Raw genomic sequence first — 25858 nt, forward strand, 5'->3', positions numbered from 1 at the left:
AGTGATTTTGATTGGCAGCTTGACTGGACTGAGGGAGTCCTAGGAGATTAGTAAAATGCATTTCTGGGTGTGTCTGTAAAGGCATTCCCAGAAAGGATTAATTTCTTTTAAGGAAGAACCCAATGTGAATGTTGGCTGTACCATTCTGTAGCACACTGTCAGATTTTCCTTTTCTCCATCCTGATCACTCTCAGGCAAACTGTCTGTACCACCATGTCACGTTCCTGAGTCATGGTGGACAAAAAACTCTGAAACTACTGTCCGAAATAAAACCCTCCTTTTCCAAACCTTATGCACATGTAACACAAATGATGAAATCCAAACTCAAGCTGAGATCAGCAAGTGATTTCTTTGTCATAGCCCACGCCAATAAATCTACACACCACACCCACATGCCAAGGACACAGAAACGTCTGTCACACAAACACACCAGTCTTTTATTTTATTTGTGTTTGTCTACATGTGTGTATGTGCACCATACACATGCTGAGAGCCTGGAGAAGGCTGGAAAGGGCACTGGATGCCCTGGAACTGGAGTTACAGAGAGTTGTAAGCTCCTGTGTAGGTGTGGAGAATTAGACCCGAGACCTTTGCAAAGCCAGCCTGTGCTCTTAATGGCTGAGCCATCTCTCAATCTCCACGTCATCTTTTTTTCTTTCTTTCTTGTTTTAATCATATGTTTTGCTCTCATAAGTCTTCACTCCTAGGATTCCTATGTTTTTTGACTACAAAATGATGTGAGATGGGAAAGGGTGAGGAGAGAACTTAGGAAGGAGTAAGGACACATAGTTCAGGAAACACTTGGTGTATCTGCTTGTGTTTCTTTTTTTAATTGGAAATTCTCAAATTTACATTTCAGGTGTTATCCCCCTTTCCCACAATCTCATCCTCCCTCTCCTTCACATTGCCTCCATGAAGGTGCTCCCTCTCCCAACCACCCTTTCTCACCTCAGCACCTTCTCATTCCCCTTTACTGGGAAAAGGAGCCTTTGCTTGGCTAGAAGCCTCTTCACCCATTGATAGAAGAAAATGTATATGTATGTCTGATGCATATGTACCTCAGGCCATGGGTCTTTTTATGCTAACTCACTGGTTGGTGTTTTAGTCCCGGAGAGCTATGGTGGTTTTGGTTAGTTGATAACTTTGTTCTTTTCATGGGGTTGCAGACCCTTTCAGCTCCTTCAGTCCTTCTCTAGCTTCTTCATTGGGGTCCTCATGTTCAGTCTGATGGTTAGCTACACAAGCATCCTCCTCTGTATCAGTATGGCTCTTGCAGAACCTCTGAGGAGGCATCCATATCAGGTTCTTGCCAGTAAGTACTACTTGGCATCAGCAATAGTGCTTGGGTCTATTGGGTGCATATGTGGTGGATCCCCAGGTGAGGCAGTCTCTGGATGATCTTTTCTCCAATCCTTGCTCCTCTATTTGTCCCTTTATTTCCTCTCATGAACGTTTTGTTCTTCCTTCTAAGAAAGACTGAGACCTCTACTTTCTGGCCTTCCTTTACTTTGAGCTTCATAAGTTCTGTGGATGGTGTCTTGAGTATTCTAAGCTTTTTGGGTTGGTATCCACTTATAAGTGAGTGCATACTATAAGTGTTCTTTTGTGACTGGGTTACCTCACTCAGGATGATTATTGTTTCTTAAAATAACTGTCAAAGAGCACAGACTGTCCTTTAAATTATTCACTAACTCTGCATCTCTGCCTCTTGAGGCCCTTACAAAACAGCATATGCAGGATGGGGTGTGTGCCCAACTCTTTAGAAGGTTCTTAGCAAAAGACTGAAAATATTATATAATATTACATATTTCTAGAAAGCACATACTTAACACCTCTCCCCACAAAGCCATTGGCTTTTAGCATGGCAATAAATTGTCAGTGAGCTGGTATTACTAATATGTATTTTTAAAGATTTACACTGGTGAGAATAATTATATAATAAAAAAAAGGATGAGAAAGAGTGAGCTTTTCTTTCCTGAATGTCTGAATGTAAAAGTTAGAGTTACTTATCAGCACATGTAAGCATTTCTCCGTGTAACAGTCACTAGTGTAGGAAATGAGAACTGAGATTTAACGGGGGCAGCGCTGGCACACTCTTGCATGAACTAAGAAGCAACATTGGTGCTGGTGTTCTTTGTTGCAGTTCGTCATGTCATTTATGAGAATTTAAGGTAATAAAAAAAGATGGGAATAATAGACTCATGATCATTGTACATATGGTAAAATACCAGAAATGACCAAAATGTTGCTGTAAATTGATGTTTCGTTAAGTCATGATTGACCTGATTACATAGTACACAGCAATTTTATATCATTTCCCAAAGAACTGTGACGATATAAAATTGACTAACTCATTAATACCAAATGCAAACCATTTAGAAATTATTTCTGGATCTTAACTACAGGTGAATATGTTTTATGCACATTATAAAAATGACTAACCCACAATACCAAATGCAAAATATTTAGAAATGATTTCTGGATATTAACTACAGGTGAATATGTTTTATGCACATTATAAAAATGACTAACCCACAATACCAAATGCAAAATATTTAGAAATGATTTCCGAATGTAACTAAAAGTGAATATATTTTATGTACATTAGCAGGTCTTTGACTAATTTTTGCTTTCTAGTGATTGATCAATAAATATATTTTTACCATTAAATCTATTCTCACTTACTGAGTTAAATCGTGAAATAACTTGAAAATGAAAGGAAAATGTGATAGATTTAAAACAAAAGCACTTGTGTGTTTGGGGGAAAGGGTGACCTTGGACCAGGACACTATAATATATATACTAGCTGGAATACCACACTCATATTACTTTCATGGGAAATGTTTTACGATTATTAATTGGAAGACTGTAAAATATTCTGAATTAACTACATGAAAAATTCTTAGTTATCAAAAACAAAATCTTTGTACGATTGTTATATAGCTTTTTTTTCCTTTTATTGCCTCCAGTTTTGTAACTTTTATTAAGATGATTTATAAGCTGCAATCCTTTTCTGTTCAAATCCTTTCACATCGTTAGCACAGTATAAATAGGTAAGAAAAATTGGTGCCTCGTGCGTACTAAGTAGATATAGTTATGCAGTCTTTTGAATACAAAAGAGTAGGCACAGTTGGGATGGAGGCAGGAGGCAGATACTGCCATAAATGGTCTATATTCCCAGGCTTCTGAACATTGGATATAGTGTGATATAACAGGCCATGTGCTATACATTTGCTGTAATTCACTTCAAAGCCTAAAACTATGTTTTTAAATGACAGACATGGTATTCCGCAGGCAAGCAGACTTCACTAGATTTGGTGGTAGAAGCTATTTTCATTTTGCTGATGAAAACCACTAAGGACCACGTTTCCTAAAAATCCTGGGTAGATTAATGAAACAATATTCCAAACATATTGACATCATAATACGTGGCAAACTATTACAGAAAGTTATAATTACTTCACTTAAACTTCAAGATACCCTCTATGCAAGAGGCTAACACTGTGTGGTTTCTTCATTGCTTACTTATGCACTATCAGTCACCCCAAGGAGACACTAAGGACTGTGATGTCAGAGGTCAGGCATCTGTAATTCACCCTGCCTCCATCCTTGCTCTCAATGGAAAAAAAAAAACTAATAACCATTTCAATAGGTCAATAACAACCTTCAGAAATCCTAGATAGGGAGCCAAGTCTGTTGAAATATTGTTTATTTATTTATTGCCATCAAATACTCAAAGTTAACACACTGAAACTCTAAGATAAAATTTCACATGTACTCAAATGCAAAATTTATATGACACGTTATTTTCAAAATGACCTGAGTGTGTTTGACCAATCCTAAGAGAGGAAGAAAGTATTATTAAATCCTCCTTTAACTGACGACACATGAGGCCCCTCTAAAAGTCCCGCATCGGGAAGGGTGTAGTGATACCACCATTTTGAAGGATTAAATGCCAACTGTGTTGCATCTCAGGAAAGGTTTCTATTGTATATAGTTTGAATAATATTTTTCTGTGACACAGAATTGAACCTAAAGCTTCATGCATGCTAAGTAGGTGCTTTACCACTGAGCTCTGGAATGGCCCCCAATTTACTTAATATGGGATGCAGCAAAAATTTGCATGTAATCCTTCTTGGCAAGCCATGCTAACCTTCCCTGAAACATTTCTTTTCAGTTGAAGCAAACACAAAATTTATCTTGTAAAAACTGTCTTATCCAATGTCACTTTTTGTTAGATTTAAATTTGAATTTTTATTATTTTATATATTGACAAATTGTAGCTATACATATTCCTGGATTATAAAATGATGTTTGATTTAATATATGTATTAGCCTGATAGCTAGTATTTTTCTGATGAGAACACTTGGAATTTATTCACAGTGATAGTGAAGTGCACACCACTCAAACCTTAGTTGTATTTACCAAGAAGTATATTTGAGCTCAGAAATTAAAACCATTCTCCTTCCTTCTATCCAGAAAATCCTATAAAACACCAGCATGCATATTTAGTGCCCTCGGAACTCAGCCAAATGAACTAGCGGGGGGAAAGAATTATAATTATCAATGGGCAGTAACCCAAGAGTCACTCCAGGACCCTGGAAGTCCTCCATCACTGAGATGGTCAGCTGACAATGGGCATTAATGGTATTAACAAGGTCATGTATTGAATATGTTTTCTCTTCTAAATCTCATCAACTCCCAGGTGTCACCTGGCTTGGCTTGCTTCAGCTCGGGTACCCTGGAAAAACCCTCATCTTGGAAACAGGCAGTGATGGATTCAGCATGGGGTCTGACATACAAGGTTGTCTACTGGGTATCTGGGAAATTTCTTATACTTCTCGAATGCTAACAAAGAAGCCAATTCTTGGGACAGGTGTGAGGACAATTCCTCAAGAAAAACATGGATTACCAGGACTCTTTCACAAATAGGCAGGGGCAATCACCATCTAGTGTTTGCTCTTTCTAAAGCTTTCATTTTGCAGAAGAATTTCACTGAATAACTATGTCTCACTATAAAAGTATACCACATCAGCAGCATGTAACCAAAGACCCATAAATAAAGACTTTTTTTTTTTTTTTGCTATTTTGTGTATATGATTGGTAACATTTCTTAAGTAATTGTGTAACCCAGACTGGAAGGGAAGGTGAGACAACTTTATATCATAAAAATAAATTTTACCCAGTAGCATTAAATTAGCTGCTGAACAAAAATCTTGAGAGCCAAACGTTGAAACACCATTTTCTTTTTGTTTTCTGTAACTAACTGGGTTCTTGGTTTTTTTTTTCTTTTAGCACATAGGCATATGCCTTCAAGCAGTTATTTATACATTTATTTATCTGAAAATACAAATTCAAAGAGATGACCATATTCGGGAATGTGGAATTGTTAGAAATCAAACTTTTCTTTACATGTGGTTTTAATCTGATTGAGCTCTGTTTCATTACAATTTGCTGTTCACTCATCTTGGCAGCATTTTCTCCTGCATATTGTGGAAAATAATGAGTTGTAGAAAAGAATAGGCCAGAAGCCAAAAATTTATATTTATCATTGTAACTGCTGGTCCCTTTTATTGTTTAAGTTATTTTAGTTATACCTTAACATTTTTCTGAGCTGTCCTAGATATAAAATTTGAAAATACATGCTTGAATCCTACTCACATTTGGTAAACAATGTGTTCAGGCTTTTGTGGGTTTTCAGGTGTTTGTGACAGGTGACCTAAGGCAACGTTTGAAGCTGGTCACGTGACCTGGGCTAGGCTCAATGACACCACAGTAGCAAAGATGCCAGTCAAATGGAAGAAGTTACAGAGCGTGGAGACTCCATCTTCCAGGATTATTTTTACTATAATGGTTTATATCTTGTTGTTCCCTCTCTAAAGAGAGATGGGGATGGGAGAGCCCAGGACCATAAAAAAGTCTTTTAGCCTCCCAACCTGGACAGCACAGTTCACGGGAAGAAAATTGTCACCAGCATTTCCATTACTTTATCCTGTAAACTAATTTATTTAACATTAACACTCCTAGCATCTGAGATCATAGGTTAATTATACACTAATGTAAGAGGACAAGATTCTAAGAGGCTGAGTGACCTCAAAATTCAAATTGTCAAACCTCTTCATTCTAAAGCTGAAGAAAATAAAAGTCAAAGTGACTAGATGAAAAATTCAAGGTCATAACAGGCTAAAGGCATTGCTAGTACTGGGTTTCCAGTATTCTACTTTGAAGTTCAGACACCATCTCTTGGTGTATTCCTGAGTACTGTGGATTTGAAAACAAAAGACATATCCTAAGACCACAGTTTCGTTCGGAGATAAATTCTGCTGCAAAGTCATTTCTTTTCGGTGATTCATGAATGTGCCTGAGTTGCAGTTACAGAGTCGGTTTGCTCCACATAGGACCAAATGATGGTGGTTCACTTGACTGACAGTGCTGACCCAGAGCCCACTGAGCAGGTTTCTGAAAGTCCTTTCACTTGGTCTATCTAAGGAGAAATGCCACAAAATTTCCATTTCACGTAATTTTCACAACCTCTCATGATGGGCACAAAAGCTGATAAGCAAGTTGTTTCCGAGAATAGTCACTGTATTGATGAGAAAGGGGAGCTGCCTCTGTACTGCATGGCCCCATTCAGAAGTGTTTTCCACGGTAACTACAAATCTCTATCATCCTTATCAAGGACAACCAAGGATTGTAGAGAAGCATCAAGTCTATTTTGGCATTTTCCAGGACCTTAGCACATAGACTAGGAATCTGGGAGAGAAGCACCCACTTATAATACATTGGGGCAATTGCTTTTTTTAACCTTTTATTAAATACTTTATCTATTTTGTATACAGTCTATTTGCATGGTAATTGTTAAATATGTTATCACTCATTATTCAACTTCTAAGATGGGTCTTTTAACACCCATAAAATATATTACCTGTGTAGGTCAGTTCTACTCAATGATCTTTAGGTGTTGGAGTTAAAGAGAAGTATAACTTTGGGTTGAACTTGTCTGTTGATCTAAGCAAAAGTAAGATTTTTTTCTCTTTAGATCTGGGTAATTGCTGTCACCCTCCAGTTTAACTGAACCTGGAGAAATAGTCAAAGAAAGAAACTCTTTGCGTAGGATTTTATTTTTTGGTTTGCAGATAGATAGTTATTATATAACATAAATGGAACACAATACAAGCTTTTTAAAAAGTCTCTTCAGAATAAATTGTTCAAACTACCAATTACTGGCCTTCCCTTCACTGGAAGTGAAAGCTGATCTCTGTCCCAACTATTAGATAGCTTGCTGCTGCCAGCCAGCTGTTAATTTATTCTCTTTTATTGGGGATGCCTTTCTCTGTCTCTCTGTCTCACTTCATGCTCTTAGCCCACAGCCTTGGGTATTTACTAGTTGATCAATGTTCCAATTTTTTTGGAGCTCTTCCCTGTGTCCTGTTCATCATTTCATCACAAAGCCTCCATGAGGTACTGGTTATTCTTAAAGCAAGCTCTTTAATTATTTGGATGTCAATTAGCCAGGGTCTGGAATGAAATAGACTCTGCCCCCCTCCCTTTCTTCCCTGCTGCCTGCCTTTTGGCTATAGTACAGCCATGTACAGTTCACTCCTTCTAGCTTCTTCATGAGTAGAGGAAGGACAGGGGTTGAGATAAATGTCTAAAAAAACTGAAGTCTATTAGCTGGAAGCTCTGGTTAGCAAAGGTAGGTTTTTAAAAATGTACAATAAATCTAAGCTTCCTTGTGTTAAAATGGAAGATGTCATCATCCCACTGGGTGTTTTCTTCTGTGACAGGAAAGCCTGTTCAATGAGTAGTTTGCTTGGTGTTGAACTTTTTCACACTGATAAGGACAGGACAGTTTGCCTGGAAATCAAAGTACCACGTTGTCCCAAGTTCACCACACTGTAAACCACAGCAATGTGTGGTTTACACACATAGTGATGGAGTTAGTTAATGTTTCTGTTACATTTCCAATTTTTTCCCCTTGAATTAAGGAAGTGGAGCTGTGGAAGATATCAAGGAACAAAGATGCTTTTACATAGGACATACAAAAATGCCAAGGTAAATTTTTATTTAAGATAGATTATCATTATTTTGCATCAATGGAGGGACAAAAATAAAATATCACTGAACACTAGGAATAAGAGTTTAATTCACGTTTATTGATAGTTCACATTTTTCTAAGGGTAACGTTCCATTTTAAGGAAAATATAACTTTGAAGAGAGCTGTCTCTTCCTCGTGGGATTTGATGGCAATATTTGATTCTGAGAGGCAGGGCTGCTGCTCAAACACTGCAAATATTAAGCACCAATCTCAATGCTCTGCCGTTTTTGGCATTAAACCATTTGGTGTTAGAATATTTCAGAATATAGAGAAATGAGAAGTGCATTTTCCCTCCTGTCTACCATTTTATATAGTTGGTATGCCTGAAAGTCTCTTCTTCAATGGAGAAAAAGACAAACGAGAAAGGACTTTGGCCAGGTGTATGAAATAAATGTAGATATAAGGAAGTATCTGGTACCTTTGATGGGGCTACTAACCAGCACAATGCATTCCTAAAGAAAGGATGGTATTGTCCTTGAAAATAAATTTTTTATGGATAACTTAAATATGACTATGTGTGAAAGATTGTTCGATTGAGTTACTCCTTAAAGAGATCTGTTTGGTGCAGAAGAACAAAGCCAAGAACACTGTTCAACTCTCTGCTCTGTAACTGTGATAACCTTAAATGATGCACACAGCCTCTATGAGATCCACTTTTCTCAAGAGTGACATGATGAAGGTAATGGTGCCCAACAGCTTCGTAAAGGTTAGATGTGGAACCAAGGAAGATGTTCTTCTCACACTAGATCACTATGTGTTTTCAATAAGGTCAATTATGTTTAATAAGGTTCTGTTCAGCTTTCTAAAAGCAGAGGATCATCACAGATAGTCTAACTTGCACCTCGAGTAGCTACTCTGAGAATCTAATAAAAATAATCTAATAAAAATAAAGTTGTAAGCTTCCCCCAAGCTGGTGGTATCGTTATAAATGAGTAAAAATATACAAGAAATCAGTGATAAGCTAGACTTGCCTAGCCCTTGGCTTTTTCATAGCTTATTACCATAAATTTCTTTTTCTTCTTTTCCCTTTTTGAGAATTTTGTTTTTGTTTTGTTTTTTTAATCTAGATAAAGGTCACATAAAATTCACTATCATAGCCAATTAATTTTAAAACCTGGTGTCTGGTAGCGGCTGAACCCGGTGGACTAACTGGCTGCAATGTCACCAACCCCTGGGACTTGTGATCACCCCCCCCCCAAGAGCTGCCAGTGCCTCCTGTGACCTCCTGAGGCTGGCAAGCTGAATGGCAGGACAGCCCAGCCTCATGCCTCATGGAGGTTGCCCCAACCACCTCTGCCATGGGCTGGGGCCTGAACCCCCTGTAGACCCACAGAGGCACCCAAACACCCTGTCTTTTCACGGATTGCTGACAGACTTCCAAAGTGAGAAGACTCGCTGAGGACAGTTCAGGGAGGTTTACAAGGCCACCTGCCTGCCGGACAGGAAGACAGTGGCTCTGAAGGTGCAGATTTTTGAAATGATGGATGCCAAAGCCAGACAGGACTGTGTCAAAGAAATTGGTCTCCTAAAGCAACTGAACCATCCGAACACCATTAAGTATCTGGACTCCTTCATCTAAGACAATGAACTGAACCTTGTGCTGGAGTTGGCTGACGCGGGTGACCTCTCATAGATGATCAAGTACTTCAAGAAACAAAAGCAGCTTATTCCGGAGAGGACCGAGTGGAAGTACTTTGTGCAGCTGTGCAGCGCGGTGGAGCACATGCATTCCCGACAGTGATGCACTGAGAAATCAAACATGCCAACATGTTCGTAACAGCTAAGGGCATGGTAAAGTTTGGTGACCTTGGTCTGGGCCGCTTCTTCAGCTCGGAGACCACTGCAGCCCACTCACTAGTGGGAACACCGTAGTACGTGTCACCCAAGAGAATCCACGAGAATGGCTACAACATCAAGTCAGACATCTGGTCCCTAGGCTGCCTGCTGTGTGAGATGGCAGCTCTCCAGAGCCCCTTCTATGGAGCTAAGATGAATCTCTTCTCCCTCTGCCAAAAGACTGAGCAGTGTGACTTCCCGCCTCTCCCTGGAGAGCACTACTTTGAGAAGCTTTGGGAACTGGTCAGTATGTGTATCTACCCCAACTTTGACCACCGACCTGACATTGGATATGTGCACCAGGTGGCTAGACAGATGCGTGTCTGGATATCCACCACCTGAATGCAGCACACCTCATCAAAGCCAAACGTCACCAGTCTTGCTTGAGTCCTCTCCCCAAATGTTACCTGGAAGCCCCCACAGCGAAGACCAGAGGATGTTTGGCTGGCTCCCAAAGACGGCTGCCTCTGCCACTGAGCTGAAATCAGGCAGGTTATGGTCAAACTCCAAAGTCCTCTCTTTGAACTGTTGCAGACAGTCTAAGCTGGGCTGTTAGTGGGGAAGGGGGCTGGGCAGTCATCAAAATCCCTTGCACCTACTGAAATGTGAACATCTGCCTGGTTGCTTTAGACCTGTCCAGGCCCACACTGTCAGGAGACTTGATGGGAGCTGGGTGACTGGTATGGGCGAGCCTTTGCAAATGGTTACCACCAGTTGGTTTAGTTCTTAGTTCCTTTCTACACAATCAGACTGCGTGCTTCATTTACTCTCTTGTAAAGGGATACAATGGAAATAGTGGTTTAGAGTAGAGATTTCGCTAATGTTTTCTCTGCATTTGCTAATTTGATGAGTGACAGTGAGGAGCACCTAGCAACGGGCATTTCGGCATAAGTGGCTTCTGGGAGATGGCAGGGTCCTCCACCATCTTATTAACCCTGCCTCACACCATCATCACCTGCTGGAACGCATTCGCAGCACTTTATCCATGGGGAAGACAGCAAGAACATTCTAGAAGCTTTGCTCTCACACTGTTCTTTACAAATTCTGATTCTGTATCTTCCTAGTGACCTGGACAAGTTTGTGGGTCTTTCTGAGTCTTTGTTTCTTCATCTGCAAATGGGATGAATAAGGTAACTATCTTCCAGGCAGCAGACAGGTTTTAAAACAAAAGTAGTTATTTAGCCATGCCAGCCTAAGTTTGTTATCCGAGCACTCGAGAGGTAGAGGCAGGAGGATCAAGAATCTAAAGTTGCCCTGAACAATACAGGAAGTTTGAGACAGGAGTGGACTACTTAAGACCCTGCTCAAAAACAAAACAAAACAAACAAACAAACACCAAACCAACAGATCTACTAGCAATGTCGGGTGAGTCAAAAATGTGACCTGTCCCCCTTCAGAAAACTCAAGTCATGGACCAAGCAAGTGAAGAATTAAAATATTCTGTGTGATGTGCAGGAAAAGCAAATGTGTTCATTTATGAGTTTGTTCCCAATAGAACTAACTGTGCAGACTAACTTATAAGGAAACTTAAGTGTTAGAAGGAATAGTCTGAGTTCTGTTCTTCTAACAAAACAAAAACAACAACAAAATCAAAAACAAACCTGGTGTCCATTTATAATATTCCAAAACTATCATCGCCCTACACCATTCCCACTGGAAACTATGTCCTCAAGATCAGACACTGGTATCTATGCTGACTATTGCTCCAATGCCGCTGATCTTTTATAGGGCATCTTCCTGGAATTATGTAGGTTTAAAATTATGAACCAAGAACTGTTGGAGTTCATTTAAACATGGAGACGGGCCACTTTATTTGGAGAGCTATTGAAGGCTAGACGAAGCTATTGAAGTCACTCTACCATTGTATAAGGCACAGGTATCAGCATTTCTTCTTGGGTTGAGGTGTCTCATTAGAGAGATTCAGTATGATTACAAAATGATAATTAAAATCATCATTAGAAAATGATAATGAAAGCCTGGTGTGGTGGCACATGCTTTTATCCCAACACTCTGGAAGTAGAGGCAGAAGGATTTCTGTGAGTTGGCCAGCTTGGTCTACAAAGTGGGTGCAAGACATCCAGGGCTCTGTTGCACAGGGGAATTCTATGTGGGGGGGGGAAGAAAAATTATAATGAAGCTCTGTAATTTTTATTGTCCCTGTCCATGTGCTTTGGGGTAATATGTAACCTGCGGTTGCTATGGGCTTCCTCATCAGCCAAGTCTGTGATATTTGTCTTCTAAGAACATAGGTGTGGCACATTCAATGGGTTAGCATAGAGACTGTCTCTGGAGGAGGTACATTCAGCCGATAGGAACTGAAGTTCGGCTTTGTAGCTCCGTTCTCTGCTGCCTTTGTTTGTCTGGGTTTTGTCTCATCCTCTCCTGTTGCCTTTCTCACTGTCCTGGGCCTGGGAAGATTCTAGTGTTATAAACTTCTTTTCATCCCTACAAGATCTTGTTATTTTTATCTAGTATTTTACTTTTAACAAAAAAAATTGAGATCACATGAAATGCAAAATATGTATTTTTGATAGGACTGTAAATAAATTGTAAACTTAAAAAAAAAAAGACTTAAAGGGCAGAGAAAGAAAGAAAAAACAAAATACCCTACTGTTGTGCCAGAAATACAGAGAATCTTTTAGACAATGCAGTTGACATTTGGAATTAACTTGAGAGTCTTAGTACCCAAGACAAAGCTCTTTCCCCTAACAAATAACCTAAGACTCTTACTCAATTCATGTTACTTGTGTTATCACTGTGTGCAATCTTCCTATGGCTTGCTGATCCTCTCCTGAGACTTCAACTTATCACTTTCAGTCTTCAAATTTTCTCCATTCAATTATTCACTATTAAAGTTTAATGAGTTTGTGGGTGGGACCCTCACTCATATCTTGAAATTTATGCTGAGAAAAGGTGAGAAATTTACATAAGCCAATATTACAGACCATCTAACACACATTTACAAGGATTGGATTGTGTCAACAAAGGGTTGGATAGGTTTGGGATAACTTGATCAAATCTTTCCCTTCTCAGTTTCCCTAGACAGATATTAAAAGATGTACCTAGCTTTGAGATCTTTTATCATCAGAATATTTTATCCCATAGCAATGGGCACCCCTGACACAGTACACATTCTCAAGTACTCTTAGAATAGAAAATGGGATTTTATGATGGAAAAGCCATTGAACACTGTTGTGTCTTAGCCAATGTACTATTGCTGTGAAGAGACACTATGACCATAGCAACTCTTATAAAGGAAAACTCCTATAAAGGGGCTTGCTTACAGTTCAGAGGTTTGGTTCACTATGAACATGGCAGAAAGCCTAGCAACACACAAGCAGACATGGTACTTGAGGAGCTTAGAGTTCTACAGCCAGTTCCACAAGCAGTAGGAAGGCAAAAGACACTGGACCTGGCTTGAACATTTGAAACCCTAAAGGCCACCCACAGTGACACACATCCTTCAACAAAGCCACACCTACTCCATCAAGGTAATCGCTATGAAGTGGCACCACTCCCTAATGACCAAGCATTCAAGCACATGAGCCTGTGACAGTCATTCCTATACATACAGCACAGACAGATATGTCTTATAAAAACATATTTCTATTCCAAAGCAGATTTTCAGAAATGCCCCATGTATTTCAGAGTACGTTAGCCCGGTTGCAGCTAGGTCTGTCTGATTGTCACTATTCTACTTTGTAGCAGATAAAGAGATTAAACAAACCAACAAAACAAAAGAAAAAGCAAAACAACAAAGATTAAGATGCTCTTTATTTTCTTTAGGCTCTTCCATGTAGCACACCAAACTGTGCTGACTGGCTACTCTAAGCCAGGCATTACGGGAGAGCATTTGTGAGTTTACTATTGGCCACCAAATAAATGCAAAAGAAATGAATGAAGATATGCACCTGAAACTGGAGCCTCACATGCTCCAACTTGAGACTGCAGCACAAATTATTGTTAGTGCTGTGACTAGACACTGCGCTTCCCCACCCCAACCCCACCCCCAGGTTCTTCTATTCAATACATGATCTCATTGTTTTTACAAAGCCTTTCATCATGTTTGATTTCCCAATTCATTTCATCTCAAGTCACTCTATCTACTGGATACTCTATACAAGTACCAAGTGAAAGCTCATTGTGTCATTTAAATTGGAAACCTACAAAAGAAGCGCCACTACCTTCTGGAATGTCTATCAAAAATAAATATGTACTTATCTTTCTAATTTGTAAAAATGAGCATAATATTATACGTCCTATACATTTTAGAAAAAATGGACAAAATTATTAAAGTCATACTGAGTAGCTCCCATGGCTATTACACAATGACGTTTAATAAATATTGTGTTGTAATAACTTCTTGGTAGAAAATTACTGTGTATTAGACAGCATTATTATAGACTAGCCAATAATGTGGAAGTCTTTGTGCTCTTTGTATTACAAAATACCATTACTGCTGGATTAATTTATGTCGCATCGTATGCACATAAATGTCCTATTTTCAATGTGAAGAGTTGATATGCTTTTATTTCTTTTTTCAGGCATAAGAGGTGATAACTATCAGGCAACATTTACTTAATGCCAGGTAGGTTTGTGCTCTGAGATCTATCCTCACATAGCTCTTAAGATCTACTCAAGTAGCTTAAGTCTGATGATCGATTTACAATGTGTTAGAGTAATTTACATTATCAACACAACAGCTTATGCATTTTCTTTAGTTTAACATAGTCCTACTCTAGACTCCAGGAAAGAGGGAAAAGCAATGAAGAAGTACAACCATACTTAGATTTAAAAAACAAATAAGCAGAAATCGAGAAACAAAGCTATTACGGTAAGTCCCAGTTACATCTTGTCATGGGCATCAACAGTCTAGTGTGCACAGGGATGCCACTGGCCACAGTGGGGCTACTAGGGACTCATTAGCTCATGCCTGTTCCCTTCCTGGAGTGAGTTCTGCTTTGTCTATCCACGAGATTTCTCACTTCTCTATACTCAAAAGTATTGGACAAATTCAGAGACTCCCATATCTATTTTAAAAATAAGTCAATTTAAGCCAGGTCTAGTTGTGCTTGCCTTCAATCCTATCACATGGGAGGCAGAGGCAGGCAGACCTCTATGAGTTTAAAGCCAGTTTCATCTACATAATGGGTTTCAAGAAAGCCAGGACTACACAGAGAGAACCTTGTTCAAAAAAAAAGTTTTTAAGAAAAAAAATAGGGTAATTTAAAGGGTAAAAGACTTGCCAGTGGTGTATGCCTTTAATCCTGCATTAGGGAGGCAGAAGAAAGCTTATCTCTGAGTTTAAGGCCAGCCTGGTCTACGGAGCTAGTTCCAGGATAGCTAAGCCCATACAAAGGAACTCTATCAGGGAAGGGGTGGTGGTAGATGGACAAGACACACGTTCGAAGATGTGTGCATTCCTAACCATTACAGAAAGACAGCTAAAGATGCCACCCTAGCTAACTCAAGGTTATAAAGACTTGTTGACACAGAAGGTCGAGGAACACTCAGAGTGACTGAACACCTCATGTATCACAGGTGGGAATGCACAATAGCATTTTTCAGGCAAAGCTACAATTTTGACTCTTAGTATTTCACTCCTGGGTTCACACAAAAGTAAATGCATGAATGTTCATAGTGGTATTATGCATAAAGGACACAATTTGAATCTTCATCAACTGGTGAATAAACATGCTGTGTTATATCCTTACTACTCAGCAAGAGGACAGTATGGAAAAGTGATGCATGGAGCAAAATGAATGAACTACAGCCAAGATGCTAAATGAAAGAAGTATAACACAAGTGAACACAGTATGGTGTGGCGCTTAAGTGAAAGTCTAGAAAGGGAAACCAGTGCGTGCCTTGGTCTGTGACTCTGAAGAGATTTATTGCAATGGAACACCAAATTGCACTTTACAAAAATAAATTTATTGCATGTAAATAACACTCAAATATTCTCTACCCTGAACTATCTTTCTCATTCATTCCACCTTATACAGAGTTATATGGTTAAAATAAAATTATTGACCCTGTTACCAAGGAAATAACTCTGATGATCTGAGAAGCCCCTTCTGTGGTTGTGTTCATGAAACACAGAATTACTTTTCCTTCTTTTTATGCCTTTAGAATGCACCTGTGCATATAGTCTCCCTCCATCTTACTTCACAAACAATAATCTCATTGTCACTAGAGGACTAAGCAACTCTCCAGAGATGGATGGACATTCCTTCACTTAAGCATTGAATTAACATTCTTCAGAAGAGCCTTCTGAAAATGTATACCCTTATAAAGGTGATAATGCTTAGAATCAACTGTGCAGACAGTTGTTGGAGCAATAAGGCAAAATCATTCACCCTTTGCAGGTTTGAAAATGGTATGAGTCTCGGAGCTCAGAATAAAGCTCGATTGCTCAAGTTACCAGTGTTTACGTAAGTGCAAAGATGAGCTCTAAAATTAGAATGGGTGCCCTTGTGAATTATCTGCTTTCATTCGAATAAGGATGCAGAGGTTAGACACACAGGAGTGCAGGGTCACTGGTGTTAGTACAGGACCAGTGATAGGTGAGACTATCTGACTCCCTAAAGTCTCAGTGCTGACATACTAGTATTCAATTAAATTACTAGGGACCTTCAATTGAATTATCAGCCACCACTGCTGAAACTGCACAGGAAACAAACCATTGGCCACTGTGTACTTGGTTTGTTAAGTCTGAGAAGTTGGCCACCAAGAACCAAGAAGCTGGGCTAAGGAAAATGTTGGATATCCTGAACAAAAAGGACTTAGAGTGAGAAAATAGTGCTGTACCGTGGGGATATTATAGATAATGACAAGGCTCGGTATACTTTTTAAAAACAAGAAAGAACGGTTGTGAATGGTTTCACTATAAACAACTGATAAATACTTGAGAAGACATATGTGATTAACCTTCTTTAACCAATATACAATGAACATATATGTATTTTAGAACATCCACAGAATTCAAAAATATGAGCAATTTTATGTTTTTATGTTTTTATATCATTTGAAAGATGAGCTTACAGGCTGGAGAGATGGCTCAGCAGATAAGAGCACTTGTTGCTCTTGCACAGGATAAAGATTCTGTTCTCAGCATGATGACTCATCTCCATCTGTGATTTTAGCTACAGGAAATCTGTGTTCTCTTTTGAATTCCATGTGTATCTGGGACACACATGACACACATACATACATGTAGGCAAAAACACTCAAATGCATAGAAATTCTAAAATTTTTCATTAAAAAATAATAAATCAAATAACTAGATGAGTGTTAATACACATCCATAATCCATACATTCAGCAGGTAAAGAAGATCAGAAGTCCAAGATTAGCCTGGGCAACAAGACACTATGTTTCAAAAATAATTCCTTAGGAAATAATTTTTAATATTACAAAGGGAAAGATACTGCAGCTGTGAACATGGTAGTATCTCTGTGCCCTCGGAAACTTCCTCCCATTAATTTTAAGACGAGTTTTGAAGATAATGTGATGAATTCATGTTGGAGAGGGAAGCAACAGTGATGGTGGAGAAGGAAATATTAGAAAGTGTATGTGTGTATTTGTGTGTGTGTGTGTGTGTGTGTGTGTGTGTGAGAGAGAGAGAGAGAGAGAGAGAGAGAGAGAGAGAGAGAGAGAGAGAGAGAGAGAGATCGATCATGCCACATGCCATTTGGTAGTTTTCTAAGAGTAAACAGTAAAGCAAAATTGTCCAGTGCAGGGATGGTCAACTGAGTGTTTACAGATACGTGTGCAGAATGTGTGGTAAGAGGCTGTTTGGGCAGATACAGGTATCAAGAATGGCATGTATTTAATAGATTAATCTTATACCCTGCATCTCCCTCCTGAAAGTTCAGAAATAAAAAAAAAAAAACTGGGCAGCCTAAATCTAAAGGTGAGGAGTAGACTTTACTGCACTTAGACAAAGTGGGAATAGAAATCCATGGGCAAAGAGCTACATTAAAGCATATATTGTGAAGAGCTGGGAGTTCTAAAGAGACGTGAAGATGCAGGGAAAGATGCTCAGAGGCTGTGATAAAGAAGGAATACAAGAACAGACTGAACACTGATGGTAGTTCACAAGGTTCAAGTGTTACAAACATGGATTTGCAACAGACAGGGTGTGCTTAAATGTGGCAGTAATTCAGGAACCATCTTGTCATTTTTCCACTTAGGAAACTAAGGCTCTGGCACAACAAAGACTTCTGGTAGATGGAAAGGCTCAGTGAGGTTGGGGTGTGAATCAAGTGTTCTAATGACAAACGATTCCATTCTGTGTCCTTTCACTTCTTCTTGCCTGTGGGTAGCAGATCTTCCTCTCCTTACAGTGCCTGGCATCTGGCAGTGCTACCCAACTCCCAGTGGGTATATAGTAAAATAATTGCAATACAAGTGAACTGCGAGAGATCTAGCACAAGCTCAGAAGGGAAACTGTCTGGTGAGATCCAACTATGATGGAATTATGCACTTTGATTTGTTGGCCCTTGGGCTGGAGAGATAGCTCAGTCATTACAGTCTAGGCTCACACTGAAAGCATAAGCCTTGTTTCTCTTTTACAGTGCATTAACCATCACATGGCCTTACCATTCTTCAATGTTTTTGATGTTTTTTTTAATTCACTATTTTTTAAAAAGGGGAACCAGTTAGGGTGGTGAACATTTAAAATTGCAGCATTGGGTAGGTAGAGGAAGCAGAATTGCAAGTTGAAAGCTAGTCTGGACCACGTAGTGAGACTGCTTTGGAAAAGACAAAAGTCTTCAGAGAACAGCGAAGCCATGGTTTAGTGAGGCTTAACTTATTTATCTCTTGCATTTAGAATGAGTTAGGGACTAATAAACTTCTTTAATAATATAAACTGTCGAGTCCTTCATTTTGGCGTGCATTCTTCATTCTGTGTCTTAAATTTTACTAAATGTGCCTTGAATTCAATCACAGCAGTGGTTATTGCATTCAGCCAATACATATTTAATGTCCTCGGTAAAAGGGCTTTATTTTTATAAATGCTTCTTGAGCTTTTATTTACCACAATGTTGTAAAATATTAAGCACATAGTCATTTGTCCTAACATACTGTGATCTTCAAAATGGGGCATTTATACCCAAGGGAATGTTCTTAAAGTTTGAAAGGATGGCCAATTTGAAGAAAATCAACTCACAGACCAGCAGCCTCTATATGTTGCTTTCCTAACTGGATCTACTGTCGGGCTGATGGTTTGCTTACCTCCACCAACACTGCTCTCCTTACAATAGACAGAAACCTTGGCCAAAAGGCATGCTTGGTGCTGCACATGAAGACAGGCTGAAACTCCTGATCAAGGCATGAGTACCACTCAGGTGCATATTCAACCTTTGTCAAAAGTGCAAGAGGCTGTGTTTGACTCTAGTATATCATTTGCCTTCAGCTGATCCATATTAAAAAGGAGTTAGTGTAACTTGTTTACAATTAGACTTACAAAAAACAATTAAATTAACTTTATTTATTTATTTATTTACTAATTTGTGTCAATTTTGATTTTACAAGACAGCGTTGTGAGTTTCTGTCCTGGAACTCACTTGCTTTGTGACCAGATTGTACTCAAACTCACAGAGATCCACCTGCCTCTGCCTTTTGCATGCTGGGATTAAAGTCATGTGCTATCATCTATCATACCCGGTTTAAATTAGCATTTAACATTTATGCCTTTAATAACTACAGAAGCCGAATAATTACTGGCTTTTTTTAAATGATAAATTACATGTGATTTTTTTCTCAGTTGAGTATAGCACATCATTTTGTGAACTATTCTCTGTTCTTTCTTACACTTCTCAAATTACTTTAAGCTACCAGTGTTGCATAGAAGCATGAGAAGCTTTTGAAGGAAATCTGAGAGATGAGGCTAAGTACCATTTGAATTTATCATGGGCTGAACATGCAGTGGACAAACCATCCTTTTAGCCATCTGCAATGTCTATAAACCATGTCATCCTGTGTAAGCTGGTATTGAATCTAAACAAGCAACTCGTGTCAAATATTGTACAGAAATTAAAATAGCACAGTTATGAATGGTTTTAATCTAGAACAAAATGAATAACGATCATTCAAACCACCATCCTACCCTGACTCCCCCACTGCCTCAGCTGTTGTATGGGGTAGAAGTCTACTTCTGATACTCTCCTTCCCCTTCTGTTTGTTCACTGACAAGTGCTCAGGGCACAGACACTCTCTGCTCAGTGCACATTGCTACCTTCCATCTCTGGTGCCCACTATTCCAGCACACATCTTCCCTTTTCCTCTGTCACTACAGACAGATGACAGCTAACATTGACATATCCCAAGCCTGCACCATTTGTCCTCAGCAGCTACAGAAATCTCCTCAGTGAAAAAATTATGAATAGAGCTGTGGCTGGAAGACTCTGCTGACCAGCCACAAGGTCTGAAACAATGTTGTGTTGTGAACAATAGCTAATGGCCTTGGTGACAATGTTCAAGGCCAAGGTTAGCCTTTTCTGTTGCACATACTCTGAAATTTTGTTTCACTAAAAGACTTATATGAGATGCTGCTTCTATGAGTAATTTACCCCAGAAATTCTCATCCTGTGGGTCAAAAACCCAATGGTATCCAAACAACCTTTTCACAGGGGTTGCATACAGATATTCTGCCCATTGATCTGATATTTTCATTATGATTAATAACAGTAGCAAAATTACAGTTATGAACTATAGCATTTAAGTAGCCAAAACACAGGGTTATGTTTGGTGTTCACCACAACATGAAGAACTATATTGAAGGGTCACAGCACTAGGAAGGTTGAGAACCACTGCTTTGCCTCATTAATGCTTAAATGTTCACTTCCTCGTATTGACACTTATTGTGAGCAGTAGTTATAAAAAAGTACATTTGAATCACGCACATGTCTGAAGAAGGAACAACTTTTAATTACTATTAGTTTTTGTTTTGTATTGATGCTGAACTGTGAAGGCAAGAAATCCAACTCTCATCATTGTCTAAGCAAGAGCTCTCACAACAGAATGCCAGGTTAAAAGTCATCTAATGATTGGAAGCAAAAGTCAGATACATTGTGATAGATATTTCTGGTTGTCAACCTGACTACATTTGAAATGAACCACAATCCAGAAATGGAGGGCACACCTGTGTTCTAGATCTCAAGGCTGGAAGACACAGGTTTCTGACCCAGAACTTAACATAGAGATCTTGAGGCATAGTGGCCATGGAGAGCTTAGGCCCAGATAAGGTACTGCATTCTTTAATCCCAGAAAACAAATGTAAACAAATCTCTAAATCCAAGACCAGTCTGGGACAAATTCAAATTCCAAATCCAGGTGTGGTACACACATTTAGCCTGGGCCACACATTCTGCTGGAGGCCTACATAAGGACATTGGAAGAAAGAAGAATTTATCTTAGCCTTCTCTAATTTATTTGCAAGCACATCTGTTGGAACTTACTTTTTCAGGATTCTATCTTATACAGAAAGTCAACTGAAACAACTAGCATCATGAAACTACTTGATTCTTGGACTTCCCATTCATAGCTTCCTATTGTTGCATTAGTTGGACTACAGACTGTAAATCATGCCAATAAATTCCCTTAATATAAATAGATATTTCATAAGTTCTGTGACTCTAGAGAACCCTGATTAATATACACACACACAATCTAGAACAGCCAACTTCTTTAACAAATGACTTTTACTTATTTCCATTATCAGCCCTACTTGGAGAATAACACAAATTATATGGTTCCTATAGAAGTTGTTTGAGTTTCATTTTCATTGCTATGGTAAAATATCCTTACTAAAAGCAACATTGATGGGGAAAAGTTTTATTTAGGTACCAAGTCTAGGTTCTAGTCAATCTTTTCCCAAATGTCAACAGAGGGACTCAATTAGCATGTGACATCACATTCACAAGAGAAATCAAAATAAACACATTCTTGGTTGCTGGCTGCTTCTGTTCAACTAGCTTCCATCACCCTTACAGAGTTTAGTCCTTAGCCATAAAATGGACTGCTCACATTCAGGATGTATCTTCCATCTCAATTAATAATCTGGGCAATTCCCCTAGTCATGCCTACAAGCCCACCTGGTCTAGACACTCAATAGAGAGGTCCTTCTTGGTGATGCTATGTTGTGTTAAGTTGACAGTTAAAACCAACCAGCATACCATAGTACTTTATGAAAGGTGGTTATTTGCTTACATTTAATAAAAACATCAAATATTTCTAATCACCTACCTCTTCACTGCCTTTAGATTGTGATTTCTATCTAAAATAACAAGGTGGCGTTTTCCGCATTAGCTCTAGAATAAAAAGGAGAGGCTGTAAGTTATATTCACCAGTTAAATTCTTCAACTGGTGAATAAGAGGACAGGAATATGAGCTAGAAACACAGGGGTGAGATGAGGGAAGGAGTTTGCAAGTGAAGAAAGGAACACATTACAGGACACGCTGAAAATAAGAAACCAGGGGGGATATATGGAGGGTATAAACCCCTTAGTAACTACAATATTCCAGTGTCACAGGCTGTATAATAAACAGAAAATAGAAAATGGATGTGTGAAAAATACAGGTTTTATAAACAGGAAAAGTAACACACAGTGGTTTATTGTTTGGGTTCTGGAAACCAGTAAAGCCAAGTTCTAGTCAGAACTCTGCCACTTTAACATGGTTATATATATATATATGTGTGTCAGCCTGCACTGACAGTGTCCGGGGACTGAAAGAGAGGCAGGGTTCCACAGAGGCAAGTGCTCCTGAGCAAAGACAGTCCAGCAATGTCTTTCCTTTACTCGTGCACCCAAGCTAATTCTATCTGTGCACATTTAAAACCACAGACAAAGGGCCCCTGGCATTACTGGTATTTTTGAGAATCTTTGTTTTTCAAAGAGTTTTCTAGCTTTTCTTACCACAGGAAGCTACAGAAAAACAGGCAGACTATCCAAAACAAATCAGCATTAAAAATCCCTCAGTGACTCATATATACCACCAAGATGATTGGGCACTAGAGTCAATATGATGGTGATATACATGAGCCTTGGCTATATATATATAAAGTTTGACTTTAGGTGGGCTATTCCTATGGTAAGACTAGGTAAACTAAGGTAACCCTCTTTCTACCATATAACTCATCTCAAGGTTTTAGCTCAAATTTAGTCTTTGATTTTCTGCCAGTAAATATGTTCTCCAACATCTGGAATTCTAAACAACAGATTCTGAAGGTCTAATGTAATGTCTATATTCAACTGAAGCTGAATGTGAATATTATCTAAAGAAAATCTGGCACTTTCAGTTTTAGATGGATGTTAGGTTAAGGTTATTGCTGAATGATGAGTTGTAACATAGGATTCCTGTGAGATTTTCAATGATCTAGCTCACTCATTGCCTTGTACATCAACACAGAAAGAATGTTTATTGAGAGTCTCCCACAGTAGCCTGCATCCCCATGGGAAAACAATTTCAGGAAAGAGAGACACACAGTAGCCTACTATGGCTCCCACAATTTTCCTATTCCTAAACACCCACACTTCTTCTATAAAGGATTGCAACCAGCTCTTTCCTCTTGTAGACCCTCAGTTTCTCATGGGAGAGAGCCTGTTCCTTGGTATGTATGCTAATAAACAGTCCCATCTGTTGAAGGTAAGAATCTGATCTCTTTCTGACTTTTTTCTCTTTATGCTGTCTCAAAAACATGACAATGAGTCTTGGACAACAACCTTAGCACGTCTGTAATGAGAAAGAATAAAAGTTTCAAGGTGGAAAAGCAAACGGTGTCTGAGGTCTTGGCCATGCTGTGAGAATTCTAACAATAGGTTCAGGGTCATACCATTCCTGGCCATCTCCACCATGGTCAGGACCTGACACAATTATAAGCCTTTGAAAAAGTGAATTTGTCGACTTTCTCCACATATAGACAATATCTCTTTCAACTGAGTAGACAGACTTTTTAAATATCAATGTTTCAAATCCTCTAATGTCACTTTGAGACTTTGCACCTTCTCCCATAACTCTTCTTTTCTCTGCTCACTGTGATTCTTTATTAATGAGGAACTTGTGCCTACAAGTGAAAACCTTTCTAAATTACTCTGTTCCTTAGATATTCTTCTTCATTAGCTTTTTCTACACATTCTCATATTTTTCCTTGAAGCTGCTCTAATTTACTGGAGAGATTTCAAAGGGGCATAGGGAGAGAGGACTTTATGATGATTCAAAACAAAGAAGCAATAAGCGTTGTAATTGAATCTTATGAGAAGTTTCATTTTCCCACTCCGAGGAAATAATATGCCCATAAAATGTCACAGAAATATAAGCTAAATGTGTTCCTTCGGTTTTGTTTGCTAAGAAAGAAAATGAAATGAGTAGTAGTTGGTTGGTAGTTTTCAGCATAGAGAAAGCCTGTCATAAATGGGCTGCAGCCATTGTCCAGCCTGCACTGACAGTGTCCGGGGACTGAAAGAGAGGCAGGGTTCCACAGAGGCAAGTGCTCCTGAGCAAAGACAGTCCAGCAATGTCTTTCCTTTACTCGTGCACCCAAGCTAATTCTATCTGTGCACATTTAAAACCACAGACAAAGGGCCCCTGGCATTACTGGTATTTTTGAGAATCTTTGTTTTTCAAAGAGTTTTCTAGCTTTTCTTACCACAGGAAGCTACAGAAAAACAGGCAGACTATCCAAAACAAATCAGCATTAAAAATCCCTCGGTGACTTATATTTACCACCAAGATGATTGGGCACTAGAGTCAATATGATGGTGATATACATGAGCCTTGGCTATGATAAAATCTCACTTAAGACTTTAATGAAAGAATGTTTATGGAATTAATAAATGTTTTCAGGTAAATATCAAGTTCCAGCAAGTTAAGGCAGCCTGGGAGAAAAAAAAAACAATATTTTTTTTTTTTTGTTTTGGGCAGTAGAATAGTTTTTGTGAATTAAATATTAGAATTACAATGTACACCAGACACAAAATGCCATTCCCATAATGGTGCTGATTGTACCCCTGAAATTTTCCCATCACTCATCCATGGTTCAGAAAGCATTATAAGCTCCACACTTCAGGATACAATCAAAATGTTCTCATTGTGTTAGAGTCCTGTAGAAACTAGGGGCAGACAGTGATCTCCTACTGATAAAGCTGTAGACAAGTCAAAACCCTTTGCAGTCTGAGGAAAGGCTTAGAGATTTATTTGACACCCCCCACCAAGAAGGTCTAAATTAGTTTTTTGATCCTGTGCATACTAATACTACTTTGCATTACTTTGATTACCTTGCATACTAATACTACTTTCTCCATTGACTAGTCCTACACAAGTCCTCCCTCCCTCCTTCCTTCCCTTCCTCTCTCCCTCCCTCCCTCTCTCTCTCTAATTCCCTGTTCCCCACTCTCTCACACACACACACACACACAGCTTACTTATATAAGGTGTTTGTGTAGGCACCTGAGTCTACCTTATAATCTAGTTCTAAAAATAGTTGAGTATGAACAAAACCCTTTTGTATGCAAGCAAACAAACACACAAAAAAAGCAAACTGGTCAAAATTTTACCCTGTTAATTATAGGACCCAAATGAATCCAATATCGAACGCCATATGTCATTTTTTTTCTAGCTTCATTGAACAATGAATAGAATATTCCCTGACATATGTACTATTACAAGATCTGCCAGCATTTTATTTGGGAACAAATAGCTATAAAAAGTGGTTATTTTTCCATGTGCTCCATGTTCTTTCCAGCTCTGTGTGCAGCCTGACAAGAGAGAAAGCATTTCTAAGAAGAGATTGGAGGATATAAAATTGGAAGGAAAAAAAATGAAGCAGTAACTGATAGAAGTTGTTAGAAAGAAATATTATGTTCATGTTTTCCTTTTCCTTGGAGAGGAACAGACGTCAACAACTTTCAGTATTTAGAAGAG

General features: G+C 38.8%; 1 protein-coding gene and 1 pseudogene across 2 annotated transcripts in view; one reads left to right on the top strand and one right to left on the bottom strand.

Annotated features, from left to right (window-relative positions):
• Positions 1-25858, bottom strand: part of SLC35F1 (solute carrier family 35 member F1) — a gene marked incomplete at both ends in the record, with an annotated part of 400113 nt that overhangs the window by 181493 nt on the left and 192762 nt on the right. The gene's annotated exons all lie outside the window — the stretch shown is intronic.
• On the top strand, positions 9343-10277 carry LOC308436562 (serine/threonine-protein kinase Nek6-like; annotated as a pseudogene). The gene has a single exon. The product of its transcript is annotated as a serine/threonine-protein kinase Nek6-like (transcript).

The sequence above is a fragment of the Micromys minutus genome (genome assembly GCF_963924665.1).
Source record: "Micromys minutus genome assembly, chromosome: 25".
NCBI lineage: Eukaryota > Metazoa > Chordata > Mammalia > Rodentia > Muridae > Micromys > Micromys minutus.